General features: G+C 35.5%; 1 long non-coding RNA gene across 1 annotated transcript in view; it reads left to right on the top strand.

Annotated features, from left to right (window-relative positions):
* Window positions 1–2,924, top strand: part of LOC311429901 — a 29,137-nt gene extending 26,213 nt beyond the window's left edge. The window contains exons 3-4 of the long non-coding RNA XR_014688458.1: window positions 849–868; window positions 2,838–2,924. This is a non-coding gene — a long non-coding RNA (uncharacterized lncRNA). The remainder of the gene's footprint in view (window positions 1–848; window positions 869–2,837) is intronic.
* The last annotated feature ends 20,519 nt before the right edge of the window (window positions 2,925–23,443 follow it).

Genomic DNA, 23,443 nt, shown 5'->3' with positions numbered 1-23,443 from the left:
CACCTTGAACACCTCCAGTGATTGGGCATCCGAAGGGTCCCTGGGCAACCCGTTCTGGTGCCTCACCACCCTCTGAGTGAAGAATTTCCTCCTAACATCTACTCTAAATCTTTTAGTTTAAAAGCATTACCCCTTGCTCTGTCATCATCTGCCCTAGCAAAAAGTTGTTCTTCATCTTTTTTATAAGCCCCTTTGTTTTATCTTGTGTAGGGTCATCATCTTTAAGGGCTCTCACATGAACCAATCATTCTGTACAGCTAGCTCAAAATCAAACAGTAGTGGAACATGTCTTTCCTTTTCATCATTCTCTGATCAATGATTTCTCATTCTTTGTCACATCCTGTTTGTCTCTTTCTCTTCTGGTTTTTGATCCTCCTTTTCTTATTTAAATTCATGTCCCTCTGCCTAACAGTACAATCCATCTTCCACAGTATCTAGCTTTTTCCTAATCCCTCTGCATTTAAGTGAAGAATCTATCTTTTCCATGCTGTCTGGTCCATGGAACAGAGTTTCTTTGCTTTATGTTCCAATATTTAACACCACAGATGCTCAAAATTTCTATGAATAACTTGGAAATGGCTTTAAATTTACTTCACATTTTACATGATATATAGAAGTTTATGACAGGAAAAAAAAAAAAAAAAAGTAGAATGGATTAATATTTGGCACTGCTCTAAACAGGAAATGTTGCTATTTCTGTCAATCTATTTCCAATGTCTACTTTCCCAAATACCTTACTGCCTCAGAGGGGGCTGTACTTTTTACCAGATGAGTACTAAAATCATAGTTGATCAGAAGAAAGGAAGCAGTTCAGTGTCAGTAAACAACTATATTTGTTTTCTTTTTAGATCTCTCTATTTTGAAGACTGTAAGTGGATTGCAAAATTCACCAAAGAAGCATAGTGAATTCTGGAGATTCAGGGGTATTCTATGAATTTCCATATTATCCTTAAGAAACGATAATATGGAAATACCTTTAAGAAAGATATTTGAAGAAAAATATGTAAGTGGGAACCAGCAGATATACTATGAAGTTCAACACATTGTCCCACAAGAGAAGGGGAGAAAATGCAATTCAAGAACAACTTTAAGTTTGTTTGTGTAAAAAAAGCAAACAAGAAGGAACATTTATACAATTGCTTTGTTCTGTCAGGATTTTATATTGTCTGGAGATGCTATATAAGGAGTTCTTTACCTTTGGCAAAGGAATTGCCAACATATATTTAAATGAATTTCTCAAGACTGATTTGTAACAAAATTAGAAAATGGGTAAGTCTTTACTGCATATTCAGTAGAAATGAATTTGCAGAATTCCGTTATTAAAAAAGAACCCCTGGCTAGGCAAAATTCACACCATTTATATATGTGTTCAGACCTCATTTAATCAGACCACATTTCCAACATCAGATAAATAAGGCCAAAAATATTGTGAAACTTTTTCTTAAATGGAACCAAATTCAGTCTGTCTTATTCGCAGTGAGTGGTATATAATTCTGCAGATAAGTCTTCTGAATTCAGTGGGACTAGGCACCAGGTGAAGTACTACATTTAAAAAGAGCTGAAAGAATCTTGCCCTAGCTAATTTATTTCATTCTTATTCAGGCCTTGCAAAATGTTAAGCAAAATTGGCATCCAGTCTAGTTGATGATGAAAAAATAGCTGATTTAATTCATTCTGAAATTATGAAATGCTATGCTCTATAAATGATGTTGTATTATTAGGTTAGCGTCTGCTCCAGGATTCATGGTATTTTGAACAGGAATGATTAAGGAGGTTATTAGTAAATCTACAAAGAACAGGACATACTGCATTTAAACATTACCCTATCATCTGTGCAACAAATGTTCAACATCATTATGTTTCCACAATAGCAATTTGCCATTGCTCTGTGGGGTAAGCAATCAATACAGGCAATGCTTTTTATATCAATGGAACGAGAGTACAGCTTAGTCTGTTCCAGCCTTTGCAAAATCAATAAGCATGTCTCTTTGTAAGGCAGACAATTAGTCTCAGTTGCGGATGAGAGTGACAAGGTATGGGCTATAATTAACACAGGAAAGCCTTACAAAATGTTCATCCCTCTGTTTGTAAAATGTCATTCAACTTCTTACTGAACATTAAACGTAAACATTTTTAAAATAGTCCCTAATATACAAAGAGCTGCCTAAAATCTTAATTCTTTCACAGCAAAATAACAGCCTCTAAAAACGACATTGTCAGAGTTTTTAGCAGAGCACACAAAATGTGCTTAATACCAATCAGAATGTGTGTATGGAGAATAACTTTTTTTTTTTTTTTTTTTTTTTTTTTAATGCACAGAACTAATAGGTTTCAAATCACACTGACATTAATAACACAAAGTGCATATGAATAGTGCTGCACAGATTGGTTACTATCAGAAACAGATAATTTCCTCCTTCACGTTGACAAATTGTACTCAGTGCACTGAAGTGGTGGAACCCATCAATTCCTTTCCCCATTTTAGCAGTCCTATAGTCAGTTCTAAGAAATCAAGAGGAAAGTTAAAAGATCATGAAGATCTTATCAAAGCTATTATCCATTAGTCATCTCTACATGTAAGCTTTCCCCAACAAACAAACATTTCCCTGAGTTCTCATTTAGAAATGCAATGTCAATACTGGTTAATCTGTAAAAAAGTAAAATAGAATTTGACTGCCACATACAGTGTAGTATTTTTTGTATTTTTCAGCCAGAGATATTCAACTGTGGATTTGAAAAAAAAAACAGGCACCTATTTTTTTTTTTTTAATATACTTTTTGGAATACTTAAGATTTAACACTGTGTTTTTTTTTTCCCCTCGAATGTTTGTATAAAGAGATCCTCCAGATTTTATATATAGACAACGAATGTCTACAGAACACTTGTGTTCTTCTACCTCAATTAATGTTCAAGGTCTTTAAAAACTCTAAAAGATAGTTTGTATAGAAATATAACACCAAGAAGGAAGGAAGGAAGGAAGGAAGGAAGGAAGGAAGGAAGGAAGGAAGGAAGGAAGGAAGGAAGGAAGGAAGGAAGGAAGGAAGGAAGGAAGGAAGGAAGGAAGGAAGGAAGGAAGGAAGGAAGGAAGGAAAGAAACACATCCAAACACTTGGTTATGAACACTTCACCCCAACACACATTATAAATGTTGCTTTAAAAATCAGTATTAAAAAAAAAAAAGGGGGGGGGGGGAGGAAGAAGTGTAGAAGTACAAAAAACTACTGGCTGCATGTGTCCATATATGGATCTGTTGCTTCTGCTTTGCTAGAATAGTTTTGTCTTTTAGACTCCTCATAACTATTGTACACATGAATGAGTAGTTAATAATATTTATGATAATACAGCTTTTAAATAGCCTATTTGAAGTTTTCATGATGATTTTTTTGGTCATACCATTTTAATTCATTTACTAAACTAGTTTTTATCTTATTTTACTAACATTTTTACCAACACTGAAGAAGTTACCATATGTAACTATATTATAGTACTATATGTGTTTCTGTTACCCTTTTTGCTTCTAACATTCTCCTATTTCTTATACCTTACTCTCCACCATTTTTTCATATATTTTAAAATTTATTCATTAATAACTTGACTTCTTTGGATTATATTCAGCAGATGTGAGTTCTCTTTTTTGAATTTTTAACCATATTAACACCTAGCCTTTGAGTCCCTGGGTATCATGAAGTTGTGAACTAAAGTCTTCTGCCTTGATGGTGACTTAGTTCACAAGCTGATCCACCAGATGCTGCTTTCAGCAAGGATGGACTCATGGACTTCAGTTCTTTCAGTCTACAGATGGAGCACTGGTTCACTGGATCCCCCAACCCTTGAATTGGTCATGATTCTTTAAACACATTTTCAGTTCCTTACAGTTTCCCTGTAAAAAAATTGAACAACCAGTGGCTTCAGAGCTCCATAAAAAATAAAATGCAGAGGGAACCTGCCTCTTTAATGGGACAGAACTAGTTGATAACAGATATTCCACATCCTTCCCAGAATCCCAAGTTAGCTCCATAGTTGTGCAATTTATGGATTAGAAATTTAAGAAAGTGCTTTTTACTGATTTTTACCCTATAGCCATGAAACACACAGAATTCCAGAAGTTTTAAAACACATTCCTAAGCATAATCTTTTGAGTTCCACTACTGAAAAATATTCTTCTCTTCTGAAAACTATTTCAAACATCTATCTAATAGATCAAGAGATCTGCTTTACATTATATTTCTTCCTCTTATTATTTCTTCCTCTATGGCTTTCTTTACTCTTCTTCCTTCTCATGGAGGCAGGTTAGACAGTATTGTTTTCATGTAGACTTCTGTCACACTGTTGTATCGGTGGAGTCTTCAGACCACAAATCACACCAATTCAGTCAAGTCTGTACTTGCATGCCCTTGCATTTCTCCTTTTTTATTTTATGAGAAATTACTTCAACAGAAGACATTTTTCCCTCAAGACAGATAAGAGACATAGATCTGGTTGTCCTGTACAAGGAAAGGGGAATTTACAGTACTTATTCCAAAAGGGAAAAAAAAAAAAAAAAAAAAAAAAGGCAAAAAAAAAAAAGCAGGAAGGAGGAGATAGCCTATTTTGGAAATAAGTAACATATTTTGAATGTTTTAATAATGTGTTTCTCTCTGTAAAACAGGTTGTTTGCATTACTTGCATAATTCAAAGGTAAACTGAGAATAAAAACTTCAGATTGTGAAAACAGATGCTACTATAGTGATGGATTCATACTATTAATATGATAAACTTTTCAGGCCAAGTTAAGGTATTGAATATTTCTAACAGAAATAACAACATAAGATTTTGAAAAAAAGGCATTTCCCAGTATACTAACTGTATGTTAGGTTTTTTTTTTTTTTTTGTATGTTTGTTTGTTTGCTTTTGTTTATTTTTTCTTTGCTTCATTTTTCTTTATTTTTCTCTGTTTTTCCCTGACTCAAAGTACAACTGAATTAAAATAATGTGGTGGGTTTTGTTTGATTGCTAAGGAACATGAAATGCAGATCCCTTGCATTTCCTAGTCCTAAATTCACAAAGACTCTTGGTATTTTTTCTGTCTATAAGAGGTTGTCAGAAAGGATTAGTCAGGTATAAGGTATTCAAGGTACCCATTTTAAAATACTTTCAAACATAGAGTATCCCCGAACTCCTGTGTGAGCTTCTTGCCACGCTAATAGAACTGTCTGCTTCACAAATTCTGTTCTTCTTAGCTAAAACAGTTGTAGAATGTATTTTGTGTTGCCAAGTAGCTCAGAGTTGTCTCAACCTGCAACAGAATCAGACCAAATCCTTTTTCATACATCATTATTTGCTCCTTTAACATTGAAAACAGCACCAAGTGTTCGTGTCACTTGAAAATGAAATGAATATGATCCAGTTAAATTTGCACTACTGGAAGAAAGAAAGCTAAACTGAAAGGTGGTTGTTAACTTCTGTCTCCAGGTTTGGGACTGCAATTACTTGATTCTTATGACCTAATTTGTGTACTGATGATATTAATTTAAAGTGAGTGACCAAGCAACCCACTGTGATCAGAACAGTTGTATAGAGTAATCAAATGTGCAGCTACTCAAGTGATTTTTGCTACTCAAAAGACAAGTTAAGGCAGCTTCTCTGCACTTACAAATAACATCAGTTTTGATCTGCAGACTGCAAAGATTTTAAAAATTGCTCTGAGGACGTTTAATCTGTGCTTTGATTAAAGTAAAGTTGAAGATTCATAACACTTGCTTAAATCTGGATATTTATCTCATTATATAGATTCAGACATCCATAAAATGTTGCTTTCAGGAAAAAAAAATATAAATCTGAATTTGGAAATTTGGAATTTGGAATTTTTATAAGAGGTATAATATGTTTTTTTGTTTGTTTGTTTTTGTTTTATTAATAATCTTAGGAATATGATGGCCTTTTTACTATTTTGATTTGTTCATTGTGACATAATTTTGTTTGCAGCTTGAGTGACATCTCAACATTTGGTTCTTTTTGAATCAATAAATGAAGCTAATGTTGAATAAATAATCAGACTCTCGAACATTTTAAAAGAAAAAAAAAATAAAATGTGTCTGCTTCTAAGAACACGTTTAATCCAATTAAATTTTATAGATTTATTACATACTTAAAGATAGGAATGTATTTTCTGAATGGACAAAATTTTTAATAATAAGTACATTCTAAGAGTGTGCAAGTTGCTGTCCCTAGCACTTCAGTCTCCCAAGTGCTGTCAAAGTTATATTTAAAAATGAGGCAGCTTAGAAAAGCCCTCAGGTGAGTGAGTTCACTAAAAAAAAAATAAAAAATAAAAAAGGAAATACAGCATGATTTTTACAGGTTTGTCAGGCTTGCTGGCACAGGTGAGCTTTATTATTACAATGTGTATATGTTGGAAGGGATTAGGGAACTACAGAAATGTCTGTGGCAGTCTAGAGAAAATTAGAGAGCCTGAAATAGAAAGGTGATTTCACAGTGTCATTGAAAAAGATCTAAATAGCTGAGAGAGATTACTAAGGGATTTCAAGGGCCAATGGAAAGATGTGCATGATGAGAAACACTTGGGTGGAAAACCTCAGCACTTTAGTGGTCTGGAGCTCTAAAATGATAATAAAAAACTGGAGAGCCTTGGAGAGTTTTGGAGGAAAGAAAAAAAATAAAATCCTAACATTCTTTTAGGAACAGTTAGGTAAGAGCTATATGTTTCAGGTGAGATAACTGAAGGACAGAAGTCTGCCATTATGTTGCCAAACTCAGATAGGTCCAGACTTGAAAAGCAGAAAAGAAAAAGAAAAAATCTCTGAAAAATAAAATTATTTCCCTTACAGCTTAAATAGTTGTTTAATGTTCTCAATGACTATTTTTGTTCTTTTCCACTATTTTTCACTCTGTTTCTAGTAGGCCAAGCTGGCATTGTCTGCTCTGCCTGAACAGTCTTTATAGTGTCCCCAAAGCCAAGCTCTCTGTCTTCAGGGAAGATTTTAAGAGACTTATTAGCATATCTCAAATGTAGTCCTTCTAGCACTCAGCAGTACACTGCCTAAAACACTGATTGGAGGACCCAGCTCTTCCTAACACTCCCTGATAAGCTTCATTAGCCAGTCAATACATATGGTCTGAGAAATCACAGCAGGGAACATCCACATCTTTCAGACATAACAAATCTCAGAATTTCACCTTCATACTGGTCAACGCAGGCATCTAGGACACTCACATAAATAACAGCAGGATGCTTCACAAGTGGGTAACCAGCATGTCAAAATTCAGTCCTTTGGTTTCCACAAGCATGATATGCACTTACATGAACTCCTCACTTCTACTAAGCAGAGACTATAATGGCCCAAGCATCTGGATATGTCAATGCCTAACAAAATATCAGTCAATTACATCAGACTTTATCAACTAGCATCACATCTTTGGACAAGTCTGTGTACAGAGAACTTCATCCATCTGTGTTCCAAAACCAAAAAGAAGCCTTTGGATTCACTGTACCCTTTCCCAAAGCATTCCTCTCATATTTTATTGTGATCTTCAGGAAAGAGTCAAGATTGAACAGCTTCTCTGGACATATATAGCCCTGACCATTCACCTGTGGAAGTGAATCATCTTTGATAACAAGTTGATTGTGTTCATTAGTATCACATCAGTACTTATTTGATTATTAGTTCCTTTTTTTATTTTTTTTTTCTTATATGCTTTCAGAACTTGAATTTCAAGGAGAAACTTGAAAAGGCAATAACAAACAACACATTCTTCCTTTCTTCCGTGTCAGCCTCCTTCTAATCTGCTTCCAGCCAGTCATAGGCATACATTGTTGTGGACCTATATCTCCTATAGTTTCCTGAGCTGCTAGCTATTTTGTGTTTCACAGAATCATAGAATGGTTTAGGCTGGAAGGGACCCTTAAAAATAATCTGCTTCCCACCTCCCTGCTGTGGGTAAAGACATCTCTCACTCCTAGTTTCCCAAAGCCCTGTACAACCTGATCTTGAACAATTCCAGGGATGGACATCCACAACTTCTCTGGGCAACCTGTTCCAGTGTCTCATCATCCTCATAGTAACTACTTTCTTCCTCACATCTTATCTAAATCTACCCTCTTAGTTTAAAACCATTTCTTCTTGTCCTATCACTACAGACACTGGTAAAAATCTCTATCCATATTTCTTATAAGCCCCTTTAAGTGTGGCTTAAAGGCCACAATAAGTTCTTCCTGGAACCTTCTGTCTAGGCTAAAAAACCTCACTGTCTTCACGTGAAAGGTGTTCCAGCCCTCAGATAATTTTCACGGCCCTCCTCTGGACCAACTCTAGCAAATCCTTGTCTCTCTTGTACTGTGGGCCCTGGAGCTAAATGCAGTACTCAAGGTGAGTTCTAACAAGAGCAGAGCAGAGAGAAAGAATCACCTCAGTGAGCTGGCCACACTTCTTTTTGTGTAGCCCAAGACACAATCAGCTTTCTGAGCGTCAAGTACAACACTTTAGGTTGAATCTTAGGAAGAACTTATTTACCAAAAGGGTTGTTAGACATTGGAATAGGCTGCCTAGGGAAGTGGTGGAGTCACCATCCCAGGAAGTCTTTAAAAGACATTTAAATGTAGAGTTTAGGGATATGGTTAGTGTTAGGTCAGAGGTTGGACTCGATGATCTTGAGGTCTCTTCCAACCTAGAAATTCTGTGATTCTGTGAACACTTTGCACTTGACCTTCTTGAACTTTACGAGGTTCACAGGGGCCCACCACCTCTCAAGCCTGTCCAGGTCCCTCTGGATGTCATCCCTTCCCTCTAGTGTATCAACTGTACCATTCAGCTTGGTGTCATCCACAAACTCACTGATGGTTTACTCAATGCTTTTTATTTCATTAATAATGATATTAAATAAAACTAGTACCAATATGGACCCCTGAGAGATACCACTTCTCACTGTTGTATCATGCTTATTATTGTTTTGCTGACTAAACTTTATCATGCAGATGCAGTAATTCAAAGATTTTTCATGCTATCTATTTTCTCTGGAAAGACACAAAGAGGCTTAAAAATGGTCAAATTCATTAAAAAAAAAAAAAAAAAAAAAAAAAAAGTGCTGGCACATATACTTTCCATTCACCCATCCACACATCCAACCATCCTTCTCTTCTTTAACTCCCTAGTGATTTCAGGAAACTGCTTAAAATACTTCCCCATCTGCTGAATGCCTACAGATCTCCATCTTTCACACTCACTTTTCTACTTTCCTATTGTGCAACTGATGTTTTTCCCTCTCTCCCTTTTCAGTAGAGGGCTGGACACTGGACTGAAGTATTCCATATATTTCATTTTGCTAGTAGTCCAACCCACAGACTGTCAAGCAGCAGAGATGCTCTCTGACAAATGTGTCCTTCCAAAATAGATCTGACCCTGGACACAGAAGCTAATTCCCATTTTATATATTCAATAAGTAAGTCACAATAGAAAATCAATCACATGTCATCATTGCATCATTAAAAAATGAGATACAATATCTCTGAAGTCTGAGGAAAAAAGACTGAGGTTAAAATCACAAACTCAAGCTATAATTTATGACTTAATTAAACTCTGCATTGATACGCTTATCTGGCAGTACCTTTTTTGCTCTTAAATTGGTGTAGTGGGAATGAATCACAAGGGGTATGATTAACTGAGTCTCAGTAGGCAATCGGACAGGAAATAGGAACAGATGTACTGAAGATTTCTAATATTTTCAGTCTTTCTTTGTCTTTTCAGCGCCTTTGCAAAATTTCATCTATCACAAAGCAGTAGAGAGTTGTGATGCAAAAGGTCATACAAAGAGTCTAATTGCTGAGTCTTTTCCTCTGAAATTAATGAGTGATGACATTGGTCATCATGTTCCTTGCATGATCTTGGAATATTTGTTTTTGATATCAAAGCCTTTGTCCCTTACAAAGAGAAAGCAGAGCCCATATTTTGCAGTAGTGCTACATACAGATTTGACATTTTCTGCAGCATTGTGCCCTGACAAAGGTGAAATCCTATATACACCAATGTTTCAACAACAGATATTTTGAGTACAAAAGCCAATATAATACATATAAATATATGCAACATATGTTTGTGTTACAAACATAGACTGAGGCCATAACTGTTTCTAAACATTACCTTTGTCTCTTTCTTACTCCCTAATGATATAAGAAAAAATGATAATTGAATTAAAAAAATATTTGTTTTTAATGTTTGCTTTTTTTAAGAACAGATTCACCCATCTATTTAATCTTAATGTGACAGATAAATTAAGAGGTGAGGAATTGCCTAAATTATTTTTTAGTGGCTTAAAGAACATGAAATGAAGAGTTCTTCATCCTACATTAAAAATAGCTTTTGTTGGGTCAACTAACTTTGGAACTAAAGTACTCAAACTTCATCTCAAGATATTTTTGTCTATACATTTGAGTAATTCTTGCTGTTACGTTTTTATTTAGGACTTATTTTGTCTGTGGACTACATTATACAAATAATTATACAAATACACAATTATACAAATCTTAATACTGTCAGCACAGCAGCAATGTTATGTGTGTCCATTCTTTTCTTTGCTCTTACTGTTGTAATTCTAATATAGAGAGCATTCCAGAATTTGTGTCCTGCAGAAAAGGGCAGATTTAGAAATATTATGTGGAGAATGAAGGTTTTAGTTCATGATCTACTCCCTGCCCTGGCCCAAGGGAAAAAAAAAAAAAAAAAAAAGGGAAATTTTAAATCAGATTATGAATGGATCAAGTATGATGCTGTCACAAGTTTATAAAATGCCTTACTCCTAAAATTAATAAATAATAATAACCACAAACCAAGGCATGTTCCAACAACTATACCTCATTGGCCAATACATATTGCATAGACTTTTTCTAACAATTAAAAAATAACATTTTCTAGTAATTATTATAAAGAATCTCTAGAAAGATTCATTTGCAGAACATAATGTACTTCTGATCATTTGAGAATTTCTGGTCCTTTGTCTCTCCACCTCATGCCTGAAAAATGCTCATAAAAATAGTACCTGGGTTAGAAAGTTTTGTTAACTAATTTTGTAAGTGTTTTTTGCTATTTTTTTCCATATGCCCATTAAGAGTTGTTTGGTTATTACATTAGCAGGCTTTAAAATAGATGTTTAAACATAAATTCAGGAGTTACCTGTATTTAGGAACAGACCAGAATCATATTTCATTCCCATAAATTTCAGAAATATGAGGAAAAGGAAACATCAGGTTGTAAAACATGATATTCAAATAAAAGTGGAATACCAGTACCAACATCACAATTAAAAATCATTCATGTTTTTTTTCACAGGTTTCTATTGCAAAGATAGCTGTACTACAGAAAGAATTGCTCACTTATTACACATAAGAGCACTGAAGTTCTCCTTCCTAGGTTTTGGGTCTACTCTTGGAGACTATGGAGTATTTCTTTACAGTGTGCACCATTAAAAGAGAAGGTGACCAGAACCTAAAAAAATAACCTTTTAGAAACTGAAAAAGTTGGAATTATACTACAGAATTAGAACTAGTAATAGGTTTCTCATAGTTGTTACTGATTTTGTCCACCTGTACTTGGCAACTTTTTTAACTGTCTCATTTATCTCACTATAGAGGAGAAAAAAGTCCACTGCAGATGTCTTGGTTTTGCAAAGTACTTGGAATAGCTGTTTTAATTTGGAGCAAGATTATTTTCTCTCATGCTCAAATTTCATTTCTTGATTCATTCTGTATGAAGCCAATCTATTCATTGCATACATTGAACATTTTCCATAATGGAGCAATAATTGTGTTCAACTGTAGATGTTTGGATTAAAATTGTTTAATACTAAAGCACTGATTTGTATCTGACTTTGCAATAGTATATTTTTTAATTTCAATGTACTGTATCTAAAATAGCCTTAATAATCATTTCCCCCTTATTTCTTCAGTAAGATGAAGACAGCTGTACTTTTCAATCTAATGATGCTGATCTTTATCTGAATCATTAATAAAAACTGCTGTTCATGCAAGCAATATTCTCCATCTAGCTTTAGCAAAAAGAGAAGACAACATTTCTCAGATCTTACAGTTTCAACAAAGTAGGCTAATTTAAATAAAACTGTGCTTGTAACCATACAGACAAACAAAGCTTAAAGTTTGATTGGGACCTACAAAAACTGGAAAACTGTGGCTCCCAGACACTCCATGTTGATAAACTCAGTTAATTGTCTTCTGTCTCCAGTGAACTGCTTTGAACTGCTATTCACACTAGCTCTGTCTGTGTCTAACTACAAATTAGAGTAAGGGTAGTTACAATCAGTATTAATTGATTGAATTTTTATGGAAACCTGAAGGCTACGGACAGTTATGTCTGTGCCAGTCTCCTTAGACACAGTTGTACTTAAGTTATAAACTCTTCTTTGAAGAATTTTCATCCTAATAAACACAAGCTGTTTGGCAATCACTGCAAAGAAAGGTTTGGGGACTGTATGAATACAGTAATAATAACCTTTAAGTTATTTAAAGATTTTATTCTGAACTTTAATTTGAATAGAGTCCTGATTTTATTTTTTTAACATGAGCTGAGTAGAGCTACATAGATTAACAAGAAAATAAAAAGGTGAATATGAGAATTTTAAAAGGGTCCGTATTCTTATAAAGTCGTAGTTATATAGAGGTGCTGTGTTTTAACCCCGGAAGACAGCTAAGTCCCATACACTCCCTCGCTCGCTCGCTCGCTCACTCACTCACTCACTCACTCACTCTCCCTGAGTGGGATGGGGAAAAGAATCAAAAAGATAAAAGAAAACTAATGGGTTCATGTAAAGGCAGTTTATTAGGGAGGCAGAAAAAAAAATAAATAAATGTTTGCACAAGCAAGATAAACAAGAAAATCATTCACTACCTCCCATCAGCAGGAAGATATTCAGCCACTTTCAGGAAAGCAGGGCCCATAAAACATAATGGTTCCTAGGGAAGACAAATGCCATCACTTCAAGCATGCCCTCTTCTTCCTTCCCCCAGCTTTCATTACTGAGCATGATGCCACATGGTGTGAAACCCTTTGGCCAGCCTGGGTTAGCTCTCCTGGCTATGTCCCCTCTCAGTTTCTTGGTTACCCTCAGCCTGCTCACTGTCCAGGCAGTGTGAGAAGCAAGATCTTGACTCTGTGTAAACACTGCTCAAAAACAACTAAAACATTAATGTGTTACCAACACTATTTTCATCACAAATCAAAAACACAGCACCATACCACCTACTACAAAGAAAATCAATTTTATCCCAGCTAAACCAGCCCAATAGGCTAAATATCAAATAGAAAGGAGGAGAGATGTCTGTGACAGCATCAGACAGGAGGCTTAGCATTGTGAAGGCAGGTATAGAACTCTCATTTAGGGTGCATTGATTGGCAAATTGCTTTTCATTAAAAAAAAAAAAAAAGCAAATAAAAGCAAAACAAACAAACAAAACCAAACACCACACCATTTTTGAATCAGTGGCTCTTAAGAAGAGAGGTTCAAATTCTGCTTTTAGTGAAACATTTCAAATACCAGGTCACAGATCTGCAGCAAAGATGCTCATGGTTTCTAACAAACCATTTTGCTAAGGTTATCAGTAGAAGGACAGAGGGTACAAATGACAAGAGTAATATCCCAGAGGAGTACAACTGAGACAGAAATATTTCAACATAATAAATAAATAAATAAATAAATGTAAAAAGTACATTCTCTATGAATTTGAATAATTTTTATCATACCTCATTTAACAGTGTTCTTTGCATCATAATGTCTTTTAAGCTTTTTTTAAAACCCTTCTTTTTAAACACAATTTTGAGAGATTCCATATTTAAATTTAGCCTTAGCAAGTGACATTAAGATACCAAAAATATATATATATATATTTAGTATTCCATATTTAACCTCAATACCATTTTTTTTTTTATTTTTTTCCCCAAAGAAAAAAAAAATTAAAAGGCCAAAACTGAACCATTCATGTTTCCAAAAACATGAATGCATGCTTTCCCCTAGACTACAGCTAGGTCACTAAGAGTTACTTTCTGTTATGTTTATTCACACCTATTAATACAACCTTTTAAAGTTTGCCTATACAATTGCCAAAAGAACAGCTTACAAGAGAATTTTCTGTTCAGTGGAACTAAGACCATTAGAATGAGAGCTTGTCCATTGCAAGAAGAAAACCCACACTCCTAACACATCTGTACAACTACAAGAGTCTGACCTCCCTTTTTATATAATGTTGCCATTAAGGCCAGAAGGCCTCCATCTGTCCATAACACAATCACAATGAGCTTTAAAACATCCTAATACAAATTTTTCCTCTATTTTTCTCCACTTGTATTTTACAGTGCAGAATTTGCTCTGACTACTATTATTCTGTGGGGAAAAAAAAAAAAAAAAAAAAAAAAAAAAAGACCATCTTTTACTGGACAATCAACAATCATTGCTTTAATACAGTATACTTTTAAAATATTTACTGACATTGTTGTCCCCAGAGTTAAGAAATTGCTGATATGCATACTTTTAGCTGCTTTCACAGCACACACTTGTAGAAGTATTATAAATGCTATCTTTTCTATTGCCATAAAGGGTATAGAAAATGATCCAGTTACAGTCTGTGAAATTCTAAAAAATGGGGAAAAAAAATAAAAAATCTTCTCAGTCAGTCCCTACTATAGAACAGAAACCACAAGAATGATCCAGTAATCATTGGGATCAGGAGGCAGGAGGTGCTCCAGGCACACAGCAGAAGTTCCCCTGTGGCCTCTGGAGAGGCCCCTGGTGGAGCAGGCTGTCCCCCTGCAGCCCATGGGTCCCATGGCAGAGCAGATCTCCATGCTGCAGCCCCTGGAGGAGCCCCTGGTGGAGCAGGTGGATGTGGTCTGGAGGAGTCTGTGGCCCATGGAGAGCCCCCACAGGAGCAGGCCCCGGGCCAGAGCTGCAGCCCGTGGAGAGGAGCCCACGCAGGAGCAGGAGGTCTGGGGGAAGCTGCCGCCCACCCGTGGGGGACCCGTGCTGGAGCAGTTTTCTCCTGGGGATGGACCCCATGGTACGGAGCCGTGTGGGAGCAGCTTTTGAAGAGCTGCTGCCTGTGGGCAGCCCCTGCAGGCTCAGTTCAGGAAGGACAGCATCCCGTGGGAGGGACCCCACAGGGAGCAGGGTCAGGGAGAGACTGAGAAGGAGTGGCAGAGGTAAAGCGTCAGGGACTGACCGCAGCCACTATTCCCAATTCCCCTGCACCACTCAGGGGGGAGGAGATAGAATAGGGTGGATGGTGAGAAGGTGTCTGTAGTACGCTTATATTTTTTTTCACCATTCTAGTCTGTTATTAGTAGACAATAAATTAGATTAATCTCCCTGCACTGAGTCTGTTTTCCTTGTGACAATAATTGGTGACTGATCTCCATGTCCTTATCTCAACCCTTGAACCCTTTTCATCGTATTTTTTCCCCATTACCTTTGAGGAGGGGGAGTGAGAGAGTAGCTGTGGTGGAGCTCAGCTGCCCAGATGGTTAAAACCACCAGTGTCATGGTCTGTTTTTACTCAGAATGTCTACAAAATTCATCCAGAGTCAATTTGTGCTCAGAAATAAACAGTACTTTTTTTTTTTTTTTTTTTTTTTTTAAGTATATCTGATTTTGTGTTTGTGTACTTTTAAACTCTGCAGTAGGTGCACATCATTATCTGGATTTGAGAGGTGTATCTACTTAATTCATGAAAGTTACAGTGGCTTTACGGAAACGGGGAACATTAGTGCTTGTCCCAGGTCTTTCTCTCTTTTTTTTTTTTCTCCCTTGAGCCTCTGAGGCCACAGATTCAGGCAGCAGTCATGAATCATTTGCAGAATTATTATGTACATAGAGAGTGAATAAGATGAAAAATCATTTATCTACATATTACATGTTGTTTTTTTTTTCTTAACCTAATGCTAAAATGTGAGAGGAGGTAGCTGCTCTCCAGACATGTGTGACCTCAAAATCTTTTCACATCCTACTGAACAACAGAACTACCTTGTCCCTGCTTTTAAGGAATTCTGCATCAAGAAAGAACGGTGTTTTTGTTTGCTTGCTTACTTGATTAACTGGTTGATTTGCAAAGTTAATTTTTAGTGCAAGATTATATTTTTTATAACAATTGAAGTAGCTGGGAAAACAGTGTAGGCTGTAGAACACACAGGCTTTCTTCAGGTCTAAAGCTGAATCGGTAATCTTAAACTATGTGCAAACTGAGTACAACTGTTGAGCTTAATCTGATTGTATTAACTGATGAGACAATTTGAAAGAAACGCTGATACCACCCAAGGAGAAGAGGTGGATGACAAGTAAAGGCAATAACGTCAGTAGTGCTTATGGAAAAGAGAACTTATAGGAAAGCTTATAGGAAAGGTAAGGAAAATTATAAGATGTTTAGATTCTTAGTGATACATAGCTCTCCAGAATCAAAGCTTTCATTTTGGCTTTCCACACATATTTATTTTCAATACAGGTGTCTAGGGAACACAACAGTTAGAAGAACCTTCAAATGTTCATATTTATCTCTGTCTGGTTCCTGTCTTCACAAGTGTACAAGAAGGTCAACTGTAATCTTAAGTGGATGTGGAAATGAAATTTTCTAAAATAGAGACTTTTGCGATCCAACAATTCATTTTTCTTGTGCTTTTGAAGTTTTGTTTTTCTTATTTCCCATCTGTTATAAAATTCCTTGAGAAGAGAGATGAATTTAGTTTGTCCAGCAAGATGTGTGATTTTCTATTCTGATTTTGATCGAGGGTGTTGTTTCCCCCCCCCCCCCCACCCATGTGGTTGCCGTGGTTTCCTAAACTTTTTTTTAATTCTTGCTGATACTGTTCACGGCAAATTCCTGAATTCTGGTCCAGTCAATGATATTCAGACAAAGTCACCAACACAGTGTTGTTAATATTCACTTCATTTATTCAAATGTCTCATTTACAATGTTCTTGATTGTTCTGCAGATTGATATACTTTCTGCATCTGTGAATAGTTACAGAGATAAAGTATGCAGCCTTGGCATATATCTCTCTTGATGTCACACTGTTTAGCAGCTTCACAATCTGTTTGTATTGCTGTTTTCTCATAAGGTACATTTTTATATTAGCTGCATATTTCATGTCACCATTACATATTCAAAAATATGTATCAGTCTTAATATATCCGGTATTGTATCAGTACTGATATATCCAATATTGATATATTGGATTTTACCAACAGTCTTCTCAAAATCAAGAAAACATTAATGAGCTTTTCTTTGAATATCTAATACATTAGCGTTTCTCATGCCCATGTAGAATCCAAACACACATTATAATGCTAGTCTCAGTGTCTTGACAGTAATGTGCAGAGGATATAGTTGCAACTATACCTTCATGGTAAATTTTGTAATTTGATATTGTGTAGATTGATATTGATATAAAACAATTGATATTGTTTTTGGTGTAGAAATTACAACCAGTTACTTGAACAAATTTGTATGTGTGATTTATAAAAGTAAAAGCAGGTTTAGAGTTTACTTTGATGGAGTGAAATTTTTCAGCTTTTTAATACCATCCTGTCAACACATTCGTTTTTGATTGGTACAAACAATCTTCTGCCTAGATTTCATTTTGTAAGTATAAGAGCTTCATGTCTGTAGCATCAAGTCTTTATTTTCAGGTTTATAAGAATCAGCAAAAATATATACGTATATAAAAGTTAAATAAAATATCTGGAATATAAAATACCTGTATTTCAATTCTTGCTCTGATGCAGAACTCACATTTGAATGCCAAACTCTTGTTTCCCTAGTGAGCTGTGAAACATAAAAGTTGCTAAATTTTAGTGAGTCTTCCTCATAGCCTGTTTTGTTGAAATACTTTCACTTTTGTTTTGTTTCAGATTTTTTTTTTCACAAAGTAAGCCTGTTTCTGAACCTCATTTTTGTTTCCCAGATCATAGTTCTTAATCCAATGGAAGACAGTTCAGAACAAGAAAGCTTGTCTCCTAATTTGTCATTTTTGAATTCTTCCATATGATGGCTTAAATATTAAATCTGCATGCTTTCAATGTGCTTCATTTTGCTTTTTTCATTTTTTCTTTTGCTAGGGCTGATTAAGTCAAGAATGCCCTCTTGGTAGTCATGTAATTGCCACCAGTTCACTTATCTCTGTCTTGCATGATTATTACAGAACTATGTGAATTCTTGAGGACCTGTTATTATTTATATTAATATATATTTGTTCTATTTTATTATATATTTGTTATAATTTATTATATATTACATTTATGTGTAATCTTGTAGTTATTCAATACTGTTTAGCTGATTGCTTATTTTTCCTTACCTCATTGTACTTGATTACTGAGGCCTGGTAGGACATTATGTAGTAGGACAATATGTAATAAATAGCTATGTATTTATTTATTATGTAACCTCTATGTATTTAGTTTTGCAGGACCAGCGTCCAGTTAACTGTTCTAAAACTCAAAGTTATCACACACAAATGCCTAATATAAAAGTTAGTCTTTTCCACTACTCAACATCGTATTTATTATCACTTTAAAAAATGAAGGAAATTGTCAATCAAGAACCTTCTCTGTGGTGCTTTTAAAAAAATGTACATAAAAATAAATAAATAATAATATCAATAGCTTTTAAATGGTAGAAAACGAGACAAAAATGTGGTTGTGGAACCATTTTTTCATTATAAAATTTATTATGTCACTCTTTAAAATGTTGCCTTTCTGAAGTAAGATTTTATGGCTCTTTGACCAACTAAATCATAGTCTGTTGCCTAGTAATTCTCTAGAATTTTGAATTATAGTCTTCAATCCAGTTTCCATATCATCAGAAGCAGCTTAAGTAATATAGTACAGTTTTGACCGAGACATAGTCCATTTACACCTTTACTTTTCATGTACATGTACATTTCCACATAACTGCACATGAGTGAAGGGATTCTGACTAAGACAAGCACTTGGAACTGTTCACAGTATTAGGTTGTTAAACCCAATTTAATCTGAAAAGCTGTCTCACTAGCATTTTATTTTCTTATGTTTTTATTTTAAATAGAAACCAAATAACTAATCTGAATCTGATTTTTGAAATTTAAAAAATGATGAGTTTTGGAAAAGAGGCCAGGGTCTAATTTGTAGTGTTGTATCAGTGGTACAGTCTGATTCAAAAAGCTGTTTAGGTACCTAGCATGAGAAATGAATTTCTAAATATTTTGTAGAAAAAGGTCTACACTATTATATCCCTTTCACTTATCCTTTCAGAGCTTACATTAGCTTAGTCCCTTTGGCCACACATAAAAGAAGAAAATCAAGCTTATGCAATCACTCATTTTCCCAAGTGAGTACAGCATATAGCAGAGAAGCTTGCCTTCTTCATAGCCACACCTGTATTCAATATCCAGATGTAGTTGGAATATAATAGCCCTTCATTTCAGAAGTTATGCCAGCATAAAACCCATGTTCATATAGTTAAATTATGGGTTGTAATTAGATATTTAAATATTTTTACTTTCATATTCCCCATTTGCTTATGCTACTATTGGATGTTATAAAGTACTGATAATTTATGTCTGTCATTCTGGACATTAAGGCTACAGGCAGCTTTAGGGTCAAAATCAAATTCTGACATGAATCTCTGCAGATAATGGGCACTGCTGTTCTGGCGAAATGAGCTAGGTAAGTGTGATGGCACTTCACTTTCAATCAATATGTGCTGGATTAGTGACTTTAAACTAAATCATTTGGTGCCAGAGACAGCAGAGTCAGGTGGAAATGATCATTGCAGTCATTGTTTTATTTAGCTGTTGGGAAACAGAATGTCTTGGGTCACACTTGCAGTATCCTAGAAGAGTTTATTATGTGAGCTGCAGTTTAATTTGAGAACAGGCTATGTGAAGAAACAGGTATAAAATTTAGAATGAGAAGTCTTCTGGGACCCAAAACTCACCATGAATTTCCACGTTTCACTTTTGCTTGAGAATACTGTATGCCTTTTTTTTTTTTAGGCTTGAGCTGCAAATACAAACAAAAAATAACAATGAACTTCTTTTTTTTCACGTTAAGATTAAAACACCAAAATAAGGATATGAGTACTGTGCACGCTGCACTGTTTACACTGTTGTTGAAGCTGTACCTGAAGTGTTCCAGCCTAGCAAGCTCAAGCCTTGGAAGGAATATATCTGGAGGTGGCAGTAACAACAATTTCACCCTATTTAACAGCTGTTGTGATCTGTGATGCAGATGTACCCACTGAAGATCTAGTTTCCTTACTAGAAATGTCTCAGGTGTTAAAGCTAGATGAGGAGATAGTGTTAGTAATGTAATAAATTGCTCAGTCTTCAAAATAGGACTATAATCAAAGTTTACAATTTATTAAAGGAATAGAGGTAAGCAAACAGCACTGGGTGCGCCGGGAGTCTCTGCTCCACCAAGATGCACACCAGTTACATTAAGCATCTGATTTTTATGCTCCTAGGCTAATACATATTCATTACTACTTCTAAAAAAAACAGGGTTATTATAATTAGTTTCCGGAATCCAAACCCTCCTACTGGAGCATGCATATCAGTCTCTGGTGGTCCCTCTGGGAGTCTCTCGTGCTGAAGGCTCATAGTCTTCCTCCCTCTTGTCCTTCTCTTTTGCCCAGCTTGGCTGTATGTCAGAGACTTGTGCAGCGTCCCCTGCAAACTTTGTCTTTTAGTTGTTCTTCAGCTTTCCCCGTCTCCTTAATCTCCTGGCCAGATATCAGAGACTTGCATAGTGTCCCATGCAATAGTCATAATAGCAGTTATTCTGAAACCCCCCAGCTATCAGAGACTCCAAGGAAAAGCCTACAAATACATTTCCCTTTAAGCTCTCTATTGACACAAATTCCATGGAGTGGAAGTCCACGGAGGACTGTGTCTGTCAGGCTTTGAACGTTAATGTTAGTAGATCCTTGTACATGTATAAGAAGCAGAACCTAGAATTTGTACTGTATACTTGGTACTTATTGTAGCCTGCTTCTGACTCCATGACACAGAACCCTGAAATTTCTTCAGTTCTGCAAGTGGCAGGCTTCTGTTTATGTTTGGATATTCATCCCCTCAAAATACATATATATGCAATTATGTGCTTTCTGTTGGTATTCACAGTTTTTTTTTTTCATCTCTGACAATCGGTAGAAGATTATTTCAGTAGAGAACAAATAAAACATACCCAAGTGGCCAAAATATGTTGCTGCATGTCTGCCTATAAAATTAAAAAAATAATAATAATAAAATCACAGGCTTAAATAATGTACAATGTGGCTTGTTATTCTACAGTAAAATAATACATTATGTTGATAATGATGCAGCATTGTAGATGTGAAATATTTTCAAAACCTTGAGTACTTTGCTGGAAAGGCGTATTTCTTCAGCTTTTGAAAGGAGATTGAGTCAAAGGATATAACTATCTTCTGTGTAGTTAAAATCAAACTTGCTTTTAGTCAAACTGGAATTAGTTTAGGGGTAAAGACAGACAAAAATAGAGGAAAAGAAAAGAAGAGCTTGAGTAATCTGATGAACTCTATCTCAGAATGTCAATTCAGTCCCCTTTAGTCTCCATCCCACACATCTCTCTCTTAGACATCTGTCTAGACTGCATCTCTCATAGTAGCTGACAAGCTCACAGAGTCCTATTAACTCTTCAGGTTCAATGACATCAGTAGTTCTGGTATCAACATTACTGAGCATTTATAAAAAGAGTGAAAATTCTGTAGTTCAGAAATTCCAAGAAAGTTGCAAAGTTGCATTAATATATATATATATGTATGTATTTACATAAATATATATTTTAAGATTTAATTCTTTATAAACCTTTAATACCAAACTGCAGTCTTTTTCAAATGGAGTCATTATCACTACAGAAGTTTCTTACAAAATCTTGTAAGCTTTTTCCTGGTAGATTTATCAAAGGAGAAAAAACATATGAGGTAAAAGAACAGGGAAGAAATCAAGGAAGAAGATAAATTTTGTGAAACTGCACGTAATTCAAAAACATTATTTTGTTATACAGTAGAAGACATATCATAGACTTGACTTTCAGATTAAAATAAACAGTGTCTTTCAGAGTTGCATGACAACAGTTTTATCACTTCTAGGCAGTACGTTAACCCTTCCATTAGTCATTAAGGGATCATACCTTTTTTCCATAAATTAATCAAAATAAGGTTGATAGTACTAGTATATGCTGTCTTGTTGGCATGGTGACATGCCAAGCCAAGGATGTAATGAAATTTAAGAAATCTGCATAGTTAACTTAATTTCTGATCTCTTAGTATTCTCCGAGGATCCTGACACATTTCTGAAGCTACTGCAATGTTAAAAAGACACAAATTTACAAAAATTATTTTAATTTACTGAAAATGTGTATTTTTCAAAGATTTGAGTTTATACGTGAATTATACTAATCCCAGAGCACTTTACAACACTGTTTAACAAATTGTACTGTTTTTGTACTGGGATGGAATTAATTTTCTTCACAGTAGCCCTTATGGTGCTGTGTTTTGAATTTGTGACTAAAACTGTGCTGATGTCAATGGGACATCAGCACATTAAGACACCAATGTCTTATTGCTGAACACAGAATCAAGAAGTTTTCTTTCTCCCACTATGTCCCCGTATTAGGTATGCTGGAGGTGCACAAGAAGCTGGGAGGGGACACAGGCAGGACAACCGACCCATACTGACCAAAAGGATATCCTGTACCATCCGACATGCTCACCATAAAAGTTCAAGGATGAGGAGAAAGAAAGAACATTTGTCCTTATGCTGTTTGTCTTCCCAAGCAACTGTTATGTGTGCCAAAGCCCCACTTTCTGGGAAATGGCTGAACATCTGCCTGTCCACAGGAAGTAATGAATGAACGTTTTATTTTGCTTTTATTCACTTATTAACTGTCTTTAGCATCAAGACAAGGATTTTCCCTTCTTCCCTTTTGATTCTCTCCCCTGCCTTGCTGCTGGAGGAAGTGAGTAAGCAGCTGGGTGGGGTCTTACTTGCCAGGCGAGGTCAAACCACCATAAAAATGAAGTAGCACAAACATGTTAAAGGATGGTTGTGATCCTCAAATTGTGATGAGAAGACTCATTTGAGTCTTGCATTGGATATAAATCCATAGATATTCATTCTGTCTCACTTAAATTTCATTCATTGGTATCAAACCTTGGGAGTTCAAGTTTTCGTTCAAAATATGCTCCATGTCTCTGTTTCTGCAGTATCTTTAAATTAGTATGACTGATTTTAGTGAGATAGTCATAGAAGTACTGAGGTTGGAAAAGACCTGGTCCAACCTTTAACCTGGCACTGTCAAGTCCACCATAAAACCATGTCACCAAGAATTACATCTACGTGTTTTTTGAATACCTTCAGGGATGGTGATTCAATTACTTCCCTGGGCAGCCTGTTCCAA

Source organism: Aythya ferina (genome assembly GCF_964211825.1).
Source record: "Aythya ferina genome assembly, chromosome: 1".
Classification (NCBI taxonomy): Eukaryota; Metazoa; Chordata; class Aves; order Anseriformes; family Anatidae; genus Aythya; species Aythya ferina.
This window is presented reverse-complemented; position numbering and strand designations above follow the sequence as displayed.